At 55.1% G+C, this 11,549-nt stretch overlaps 1 long non-coding RNA gene across 1 annotated transcript; it reads right to left on the minus strand.

Moving 5' to 3' along the window:
• Positions 1-672: 672 nt before the first annotated feature.
• On the minus strand, positions 673-10,066 carry LOC144491135 (uncharacterized). The gene is made up of 3 exons (XR_013497402.1): positions 9,968-10,066; positions 1,947-2,069; positions 673-803 (listed from the first exon to the last, which is right to left on the minus strand). It is a non-coding gene; the product is annotated as an uncharacterized LOC144491135 (long non-coding RNA).
• Positions 10,067-11,549: the final 1,483 nt, after the last annotated feature.

Consider the following 11,549-nt stretch of genomic DNA (forward strand, 5'->3'; position numbering starts at 1 on the left):
GTACCCATGTAACTGTCTAAACACTTCTTAAAAGACAAAATTGTACCCGCCTCTACTACTGCCTCTGGCAGCTCGTTCCAGACACTCACCACCCTCTGTGTGAAAAAATTGCCCCTCTGGACACTTCTGTATCTCTCCCCTCTCACCTTAAACCTACACCCTCTAGTTTTAGACTCCCCTACCTTTGGGGAAAAGATGTTGACGATCTAGCTGATCTGTGCCCCTCATTATTTTATAGACCTCTATAAGATCACCCCTCAGCCTCCTACGCTCCAGAGGAAAAAGTCCCAGTCTATCCAACCTCTCCTTATAACTCAATCCATCAAGTCCCGGGAGTATCTTTTCTGCACTCTTTCTCGTTTAATAATATCCTTTCTATAATAGGGTGACCAGAACTGTACACAGTATTCCAAGTGTGGCCTTACCAATGTCTTGTACAACTTCAACAAGACGTCCCAACTCCTGTATTCAATGTTCTGACCGATGAAACCAAGCATGCCGAATGCCTTCTTCACCACTCTGTCCGCCTGTGACTCCACTTTCAAGGAGCTATGAACCTGTACCCCTAGATCTCTTTGTTCTGTAACTCTCCCCAACGCCCTACCATTAACTGAGTAACGGAGAGAGGTAAACCCCTTCCAGGAGAGGCGGAGGGTGAGGGAGGTTCACTCACCTGCACTTAGGAGCACATTGGAGGCAACTGGATGCCAAGCAAGAAGGCCAACCCTCTTCGAGTGCCCCTCCAGCGTCACGAGGGGTTCAGTCATGGGAACCTTTAGACCACCTTCAGGGATTTCCCAAATCTGTCCGGGTGGGATGGAGAGAGAGATTAGAAAAACGGGTCAGCGCTGAGGGTTGGTGCTGAGGGAGCGCCGCACTGTGGGGAGGGTCGGTGCTGAGGGAGCGCCGCACTGTGGGAGGGTCAGTGCTGAGGGAGCGCCGCACTGTGGGAGGGTCAGTGCTGAGGGAGCGCCGCACTGTGGGAGGGTCGGTGCTGAGGGAGCACTGCACTGTGGGAGGGTCGGTGCTGAGGGAGCGCCGCACTGTGGGAGGGTCAGTGCTGAGGGAGCGCCGCACTGTGAGAGGGTCAGTGCTGAGGGAGCGCCGCACTGTGGGAGGGTCAGTGCTGAGGGAGCGCCGCACTGTGGGAGGGTCAGTGCTGAGGGAGCGCCGCACTGTGGGAGGGTCGGTGCTGAGGGAGCGCCGCACTGTGGGAGGGTCGGTGCTGAGGGAGCGCCGCACTGTGGGAGGGTCGGTGCTGAGGGAGCACCGCACTGTGGGAGGGTCGGTGCTGAGGGAGCGCCGCACTGTGGGAGGGTCAGTGCTGAGGGAGCGCCGCACTGTGGGAGGGTCAGTGCTGAGGGAGCGCCGCACTGTGGGAGGGTCGGTGCTGAGGGAGCGCCGCACTGTGGGAGGGTCGGTGCTGAGGGGGCGCCGCACTGTGGGAGGGTCGGTGCTGAGGGAGCGCCGCACTGTGGGAGGGTCAGTGCTGAGGGAGCCCCGCACTGTGGGAGGGTCGGTGCTGAGGGAGCGCCGCACTGTGGGAGTTGCTGAGGGAACGCCGCACTGTGGGAGGGTCAGTGCTGAGGGAGCGCTGCACTGTGGGAGGGTCGGTGCTGAGGGCGCGCCGCACTGTGGGAGGGTCGGTGCTGAGGGAGCGCCGCACTGTGGGAGGGTCGGTGCTGAGGGAGCGCCGCACTGTGGGAGGGTCGGTGCTGAGGGAGCGCCGCACTGTGGGAGGGTCAGTGCTGAGGGAGCGCCGCACTGTGGGAGGGTCAGTGCTGAGGGAGCGCCGCACTGTGGGAGGGTCGGTGCTGAGGGAGTGCCGCACTGTGGGAGGGTCGGTGCTGAGGGAGCGCCGCACTGTGGGAGGGTCGGTGCTGAGGGAGCGCCGCTCTGTGGGAGGGATAGACAGTGAGAACAGGATGCTAGAATGAGGAACTCACCATAACAGAACAATCCTCTGAACCACTTGCAATAATGTGGTCATTATGAGGACACCACTCGATGTCCAGAACGATTGCCGTATGTCCACAAACCAATGGATATGCCTTATCGATACGCCCACACTGCAAACACGCAGAGACACGGGGTTAGATACAGAGTAAAGCTCCCTCTACACTGTCCCCCATCAAACACTCCCAGGACAGGTACAGCACGGGGTTAGATACAGAGTAAAGCTCCCTCTACACTGTCCCCATCAAACACTCCCAGGACAGGTACAGCACGGAGTTAGATACAGAGTAAAGCTCCCTCTACACTGTCCCCCATCAAACACTCCCAGGACAGGTACAGCACGGGGTTAGATACAGAGTAAAGCTCCCTCTACACTGTCCCCATCAAACACTCCCAGGACAGGTACAGCACGGGGTTAGATACAGAGTAAAGCTCCCTCTACACTGTCCCCCATCAAACACTCCCAGGACAGGTACAGCACGGGGTTAGATACAGAGTAAAGCTCCCTCTACACTGTCCCCCATCAAACACTCCCAGGACAGGAACAGCACGGGGTTAGATACAGAGTAAAGCTCCCTCTACACTGTCCCCATCAAACACTCCCAGGACAGGTACAGCACGGGGTGAGATACAGAGTAAAGCTCCCTCTACACTGTCCCCATCAAACACTCCCAGGACAGGTACAGCATGGGGTTAGATACAGAGTAAAGCTCCCTCTACACTGTCCCCATCAAACACTCCCAGGACAGGTACAGCACGGGGTGAGATACAGAGTAAAGCTCCCTCTACACTGTCCCCCATCAAACACTCCCAGGACAGGTACAGCACGGGGTTAGATACAGAGTAAAGCTCCCTCTACACTGTCCACCATCAAACACTCCCAGGACAGGGACAGCACGGGGTTAGATACAGAGTAAAGCTCCCTCTACACTGTCCCCCATCAAACACTCCCAGGACAGGTACAGCACGGGGTTAGATACAGAGTAAAGCTCCCTCTACACTGTCCCCCATCAAAGACTCCCAGGACAGGTACAGCACGGGGTTAGATACAGAGTAAAGCTCCCTCTACACTGTCCCCATCAAACACTCCCAGGACAGGTACAGCACGGGGTTAGATACAGAGTAAAGCTCCCTCTGCACTGTCCCCCATCAAACACTCCCAGGACAGGTACAGCACGGGGTTAGATACAGAGTAAAGCTCCCTCTACACTGTCCCCCATCAAACACTCCCCGGACAGGTACAGCACGGGGTTAGATACAGAGTAAAGCTCCCTCTACACTGTCCCCCATCAAACACTCCCAGGACAGGTACAGCACGGAGTTAGATACAGAGTAAAGCTCCCTCTACACTGTCCCCCCATCAAACACTCCCAGGACAGGTACAGCACGGGGTTAGATACAGAGTAAAGCTCCCTCTACACTGTCCCCCATCAAACACTCCCAGGACAGGTACAGCACGGGGTTAGATACAGAGTAAGGCTCCCTCTACACTGTCCCTCCCATCAAACACTCCCAGGACAGGTACAGCACGGGGTTAGATACAGAGTAAAGCTCCCTCTACACTGTCCCTCCCATCAAACACTCCCAGGACAGGTACAGCACGGGGTTAGATACAGAGTAAAGCTCCCTCTACACTGTCCCCCATCAAACACTCCCAGGACAGGTACAGCACGGGGTTAGATACAGAGTAAAGCTCCCTCTACACTGTCCCCCATCAAACACTCCCAGGACAGGTACAGCACGGGGTTAGATACAGAGTAAAGCTCCCTCTACACTGTCCCCCATCAAACACTCCCAGGACAGGTACAGCACGGGGTTAGATACAGAGTAAAGCTCCCTCTACACTGTCCCCCATCAAACACTCCCAGGACAGGTACAGCACGGGGTTAGATACAGAGTAAAGCTCCCTCTACACTGTCCCCCATCAAACACTCCCAGGACAGGTACAGCACGGGGTTAGATACAGAGTAAAGCTCCCTCTACACTGTCCCCCATCAAACACTCCCAGGACAGGTACAGCACGGGGTTAGATACAGAGTAAAGCTCCCTCTACACTGTCCCCCATCAAACACTCCCAGGACAGGTACAGCACGGGGTTAGATACAGAGTAAAGCTCCCTCTACACTGTCCCCCATCAAACACTCCCAGGACAGGTACAGCACGGGTTTAGATACAGAGTAAAGCTCCCTCTACACTGTCCCCATCACACACTCCCAGGACAGGTACAGCACGGGGTTAGATACAGAGTAAAGCTCCCTCTACACTGTCCCCATCAAACACTCCCAGGACAGGTACAGCACGGGGTTAGATACAGAGTAAAGCTCCCTCTACACTGTCCCCCATCAAACACTCCCAGGACAGGTACAGCACGGGGTTAGATACAGAGTAAAGCTCCCTCTACACTGTCCCCATCAAACACTCCCAGGACAGGTACAGCACGGGGTGAGATACAGAGTAAAGCTCCCTCTACACTGTCCCCATCAAACACTCCCAGGACAGGTACAGCATGGGGTTAGATACAGAGTAAAGCTCCCTCTACACTGTCCCCATCAAACACTCCCAGGACAGGTACAGCACGGGGTGAGATACAGAGTAAAGCTCCCTCTACACTGTCCCCCATCAAACACTCCCAGGACAGGTACAGCACGGGGTTAGATACAGAGTAAAGCTCCCTCTACACTGTCCACCATCAAACACTCCCAGGACAGGGACAGCACGGGGTTAGATACAGAGTAAAGCTCCCTCTACACTGTCCCCCATCAAACACTCCCAGGACAGGTACAGCACGGGGTTAGATACAGAGTAAAGCTCCCTCTACATTGTCCCCCATCAAAGACTCCCAGGACAGGTACAGCACGGTGTTAGATACAGAGTAAAGCTCCCTCTACACTGTCCCCATCAAACACTCCCAGGACAGGTACAGCACGGGGTTAGATACAGAGTAAAGCTCCCTCTGCACTGTCCCCCATCAAACACTCCCAGGACAGGTACAGCACGGGGTTAGATACAGAGTAAAGCTCCCTCTACACTGTCCCCCATCAAACACTCCCAGGACAGGTACAGCACGGGGTTAGATACAGAGTAAAGCTCCCTCTACACTGTCCCCCATCAAACACTCCCAGGACAGGTACAGCACGGAGTTAGATACAGAGTAAAGCTCCCTCTACACTGTCCCCCCATCAAACACTCCCAGGACAGGTACAGCACGGGGTTAGATACAGAGTAAAGCTCCCTCTACACTGTCCCCCATCAAACACTCCCAGGACAGGTACAGCACGGGGTTAGATACAGAGTAAAGCTCCCTCTACACTGTCCCCCATCAAACACTCCCAGGACAGGTACAGCACGGGGTTAGATACAGAGTAAAGCTCCCTCTACACTGTCCCCCATCAAACACTCCCAGGACAGGTACAGCACGGAGTTAGATACAGAGTAAAGCTCCCTCTACACTGTCCCCCCATCAAACACTCCCAGGACAGGTACAGCACGGGGTTAGATACAGAGTAAAGCTCCCTCTACACTGTCCCCCATCAAACACTCCCAGGACAGGTACAGCACGGGGTTAGATACAGAGTAAGGCTCCCTCTACACTGTCCCTCCCATCAAACACTCCCAGGACAGGTACAGCACGGGGTTAGATACAGACTAAAGCTCCCTCTACACTGTCCCTCCCATCAAACACTCCCAGGACAGGTACAGCACGGGGTTAGATACAGAGTAAAGCTCCCTCTACACTGTCCCCCATCAAACACTCCCAGGACAGGTACAGCACGGGGTTAGATACAGAGTAAAGCTCCCTCTACACTGTCCCCCATCAAACACTCCCAGGACAGGTACAGCACGGGGTTAGATACAGAGTAAAGCTCCCTCTACACTGTCCCCCATCAAACACTCCCAGGACAGGTACAGCACGGGGTTAGATACAGAGTAAAGCTCCCTCTACACTGTCCCTCCCATCAAACACTCCCAGGACAGGTACAGCACGGGGTTAGATACAGAGTAAAGCTCCCTCTACACTGTCCCCCATCAAACACTCCCAGGACAGGTACAGCACGGGGTTAGATACAGAGTAAAGCTCCCTCTACACTGTCCCCCATCAAACACTCCCAGGACAGGTACAGCACGGGGTTAGATACAGAGTAAAGCTCCCTCTACACTGTCCCCCATCAAACACTCCCAGGACAGGTACAGCACGGGGTTAGATACAGAGTAAAGCTCCCTCTACACTGTCCCCCATCAAACACTCCCAGGACAGGTACAGCACGGGGTTAGATACAGAGTAAAGCTCCCTCTACACTGTCCCCCATCAAACACTCCCAGGACAGGTACAGCACGGGGTTAGATACAGAGTAAAGCTCCCTCTACACTGTCCCCCATCAAACACTCCCAGGACAGGTACAGCACGGGGTTAGATACAGAGTAAAGCTCCCTCTACACTGTCCCCCATCAAACACTCCCAGGACAGGTACAGCACGGGGTTAGATACAGAGTAAAGCTCCCTCCACACTGTCCCCCATCAAACACTCCCAGGACAGGTACAGCACGGGGTTAGATACAGAGTAAAGCTCCCTCTACACTGTCCCCCATCAAACACTCCCAGGACAGGTACAGCACGGGGTTAGATACAGAGTAAAGCTCCCTCTACACTGTCCCCCATCAAACACTCCCAGGACAGGTACAGCACGGGGTTAGATACAGAGTAAAGCTCCCTCTACACTGTCCCCCATCAAACACTCCCAGGACAGGTACAGCACGGGGTTAGATACAGAGTAAAGCTCCCTCTACACTGTCCCCCATCAAACACTCCCAGGACAGGTACAGCACGGGGTTAGATACAGAGTAAAGCTCCCTCTACACTGTCCCCATCAAACACTCCCAGGACAGGTACAGCACGGGGTTAGATACAGAGTAAAGCTCCCTCTACACTGTCCCCATCAAACACTCCCAGGACAGGTTCAGCATGGGGTTAGATACAGAGTAAAGCTTCCTCTACACTGTCCCCATCAAACACTCCCAGGACAGGTACATCACGGGGTTAGATACAGAGTAAAGCTCCCTCTACACTGTCCCCCATCAAACACTCCCAGGACAGGTACAGCACGGGGTTAGATACAGAGTAAAGCTCCCTCTACGCTGTCCCCATCAAACACTCCCAGGACAGGTACAGCACGGGGTTAGATACAGAGTAAAGCTCCCTCTACGCTGTCCCCATCAAACACTCCCAGGACAGGTACAGCACGGGGTTAGATACAGAGTAAAGCTCCCTCTACACTGTCCCCCATCAAACATTCCCAGGACAGGTACAGCACGGGGTTAGATACAGAGTAAAGCTCCCTCTACACTGTCCCAATCAAACACTCCCAGGACAGGTACAGCACGGGGTTAGATATAGAGTAAAGCTCCCTCTACACTGTCCCCATCAAACACTCCCAGGACAGGTACAGCACGGGGTTAGATACAGAGTAAAGCTCTCTCTACGCTGTCCCCATCAAACACTCCCAGGACAGGTACAGCACGCGGTTAGATACAGAGTAAAGCTCTCTCTACGCTGTCCCCATCAAACACTCCCAGGACAGGTACAGCACGGGGTTAGATACAGAGTAAAGCTCCCTCTGCACTGTCCCCCATCAAACACTCCCAGGACAGGTACAGCACGGGGTTAGATACAGAGTAAAGCTCCCTCTACACTGTCCCCCATCAAACACTCCCAGGACAGGTACAGCACGGGGTTAGATACAGAGTAAAGCTCCCTCTACACTGTCCCCATCAAACACTCCCAGGACAGGTACAGCACGGGGTTAGATACAGAGTAAAGCTCCCTCTACACTGTCCCCATCAAACACTCCCAGGACAGGGACAGCACGGGGTTAGATACAGAGTAAAGCTCCCTCTACACTGTCCCCCATCAAACACTCCCAGGACAGGTACAGCACGGGGTTAGCTACAGAGTAAAGCTCCCTCTACACTGTCCCCCATCAAACACTCCCAGGACAGGTACAGCACGGGGTTAGATACAGAGTAAAGCTCCCTCTACACTGTCCCCCATCAAACACTCCCAGGACAGGTACAGCATGGGGTTAGATACAGAGTAAAGCTCCCTCTACACTGTCCCCCATCAAACACTCCCAGGACAGGGACAGCACGGGGTTAGATACAGAGTAAAGCTCCCTCTACACTGTCCCCCATCAAACACTCCCAGGACAGGTACAGCACGGGGTTAGATACAGAGTAAAGCTCCCTCTACACTGTCCCCCATCAAACACTCCCAGGGCAGGTACAGCACGGGGTTAGATACAGAGTAAAGCTCCCTCTACACTGTCCCCCATCAAACACTCCCAGGACAGGTACAGCACGGGGTTAGATACAGAGTTACGCTCCCTCTACACTGTCCCCCATCAAACACTCCCAGGACAGGTACAGCACGGGGTTAGATACAGAGTTACGCTCCCTCTACACTGTCCCCCATCAAACACTCCCAGGACAGGTACAGCACGGGGTTAGATACAGAGTAAAGCTCCCTCTACACTGTCCCCATCAAACACTCCCAGGACAGGTACGGTTTGGGGTTGGATACGGAGTGATTTGCTTTGAATTTAATCGCCGTTGCTGACACCCCAGATTCTGAGGAGTGGAAATTTTGCGATCGAATCTCTCTCTGCGCAACCTGTCCCCACTTCCTCTTCTCTCTCTCTCCCTGCGGTTTGAGAGATTTGCCAAGTTTGAGCTGCTGTGACCTTATACGGACTTGCTGGAGGGCGCCAGGAAGTGAGCGTGTGCCCAGAAGCCTGAGGCCTAGTGAACCGTGCGTCAGGGAGGTGGGAGTGTACATGACAGGCCCGAGGGCGTTGACCCAGAGGGGAGAAATTTGGAGCGTGATGTTCTCAGCAGGGGGGGGGGGGGTTACTCTGGACTGTCGCGTCCCAGAAGCCAGCCTCCTCCAGTTACCGCTGGCAACATGCGAGCTCGGACAGCGGCGGCCATATTGGAATGCGGCGGCCATATTGGAATGCGCCCCCCCAACACTCCCGTATCTCCCCCAAACTCCCACCCGTGCACGGCTCCTCCTCCGGGGGCAGGCCTGAGTTACCCCCCCCACCTCTCCCGGCTCTGCCCCCGGGGGCCGAGGGTACGAGGCAAACAGCCACCACCCCGTGTCCCAGGGGTCCAGCAATCCCGGCAGGCCCCGTTCCCGGCCTAGCTACCAAGCGCAGAAGGGCCGGCCGTCGCTGGGCTGTTCCCCCGCCCCCGGGACTCAGGCCCAGGCCTGGGATAACTGCCCCTGGACACCGCCCCAGGCCTCCTCCTGCTCCTGTGGGCTTCCCGCACGCACGGGAAGGTGGTTCAGGAACTCTGGCTTTCGCAAGAGTCGTTTCCTCTGCAGGAGCAAGGCAGCAATGGGACACAAACTGCTTTCTCTCTCTCTCTCTTTCTCTCTCAGTCTCCTTCTTTCTCTGTCTCTCTCTGTACACAGTGCTCCGAGTGTGGTCTAATCGGACCAGAACTGTACACGGTGCTCCGAGTGTGGTCTAACCGGACCAGAACTGTACACGGTGCTCCGAGTGTGGTCTAACCGGACCAGAACTGTACACGGTGCTCCGAGTGTGGTCTAACCGGACCAGAACTGTACACGGTGCTCCGAGTGTGGTCTAACCGGACCAGAACTGTACACGGTGCCCCGAGTGTGGTCTAACCGGACCAGAACTGTACACGGTGCTCCGAGTGTGGTCTAACCGGACCAGAACTGTACACGGTGCTCCGAGTGTGGTCTAACCCGACCAGAACTGTACACGGTGCTCCGAGTGTGGTCTAACCGGACCAGAACTGTACACGGTGCTCCGAGTGTGGTCTAACCGGACCAGAACTGTACACAGTGCTCCGAGTGTGGTCTAACCGGACCAGAACTGTACACAGTGCTCCGAGTGTGGTCTAACCGGACCAGAACTGTACACGGTGCTCCGAGTGTGGTCTAATCGGACCAGAACTGTACACGGTGCTCCGAGTGTGGTCTAACCGGAACAGAACTGTACACGGTGCTCCGAGTGTGGTCTAACCGGGCCCGAACTGTACACAGTGCTCCGAGTGTGGTCTAATCGGACCAGAACTGTACACGGTGCTCCGAGTGTGGTCTAACCGGACCAGAACTGTACACGGTGCTCCGAGTGTGGTCTAACCGGGCCCGAACTGTACACAGTGCTCCGAGTGTGGTCTAATCGGACCAGAACTGTACACGGTGCTCCGAGTGTGGTCTAACCGGACCAGAACTGTACACGGTGCTCCGAGTGTGGTCTAACCGGACCGGAACTGTACACGGTGCTCCGAGTGTGGTCTAACCGGACCAGAACTGTACACAGTGCTCCGAGTGTGGTCTAACCGGACCAGAACTGTACACAGTGCTCCGAGTGTGGTCTAACCGGACCAGAACTGTACACAGTGCTCCGAGTGTGGTCTAACCGGAACAGAACTGTACACGGTGCTCCGAGTGTGGTCTAACCGGGCCCGAACTGTACACAGTGCTCCGAGTGTGGTCTAATCGGACCAGAACTGTACACGGTGCTCCGAGTGTGGTCTAACCGGACCAGAACTGTACACGGTGCTCCGAGTGTGGTCTAACCGGACCGGAACTGTACACGGTGCTCCGAGTGTGGTCTAACCGGACCAGAACTGTACACAGTGCTCCGAGTGTGGTCTAACCGGACCAGAACTGTACACAGTGCTCCGAGTGTGGTCTAACCGGACCAGAACTGTACACAGTGCTCCGAGTGTGGTCTAACCGGACCAGAACTGTACACGGTGCTCCGAGTGTGGTCTAACCGGACCAGAACTGTACACGGTGCTCCGAGTGTGGTCTAACCGGACCAGAACTGTACACGGTGCTCCGAGTGTGGTCTAACCGGAACAGAACTGTACACGGTGCTCCGAGTGTGGACTAACCGGACCAGAACTGTACACGGTGCTCCGAGTGTGGTCTAACCGGACCAGAACTGTACACGGTGCTCCGAGTGTGGTCTAACCGGACCAGAACTGTACACGGTGCTCCGACTGTGGTCTAACCGGACCAGAACTGTACACTATTATAGAAAGGATATTATTAAACTAGAAAGAGTGCGGAAAAGATTTACTAGGATGCTACCGGGACTTGATGGATTGAGTTATAAGGAGAGGCTGGATAGACTGGGACTTTTTTCTCTGGAGCGTAGGAGGCTGAGGGGTGATCTTATAGAGGTCTATAAAATAATGAGGGGCACAGATCAGCTAGATAGTCAATATCTTTCCCCAAAGGTAGGGGAGTCTCAAACTAGAGGTTTAAGGTGAGAGGGGAGAGATACAAAAGGGTCCAGAGGGGCAATTTTTTCACACACAGGGTGGTGAGTGTCTGGAACGAGCTGCCAGAGGCAGTAGTAGAGGCGGCAGAGACAGAGAGAGAAAGAGCGAAGGGGAGAGAGAGAGAGAGCGCTAGCAAGGGGGTGGGGAAAGAGCGAGTGAGGGGGAGAGAGAGAAAGAGAGAGAGAGTGAGTGACGGGAAAAGCTTCGGGTCACTGTCTGTGCGGAGTCTGCACATTCTCCCCGTGTCTGCTTGGGTTTCCTCCGGGTGC

The sequence above is a fragment of the Mustelus asterias genome, unplaced genomic scaffold, assembly GCF_964213995.1.
Source record: "Mustelus asterias unplaced genomic scaffold, sMusAst1.hap1.1 HAP1_SCAFFOLD_4530, whole genome shotgun sequence".
NCBI classification, from domain to species: Eukaryota; Metazoa; Chordata; class Chondrichthyes; order Carcharhiniformes; family Triakidae; genus Mustelus; species Mustelus asterias.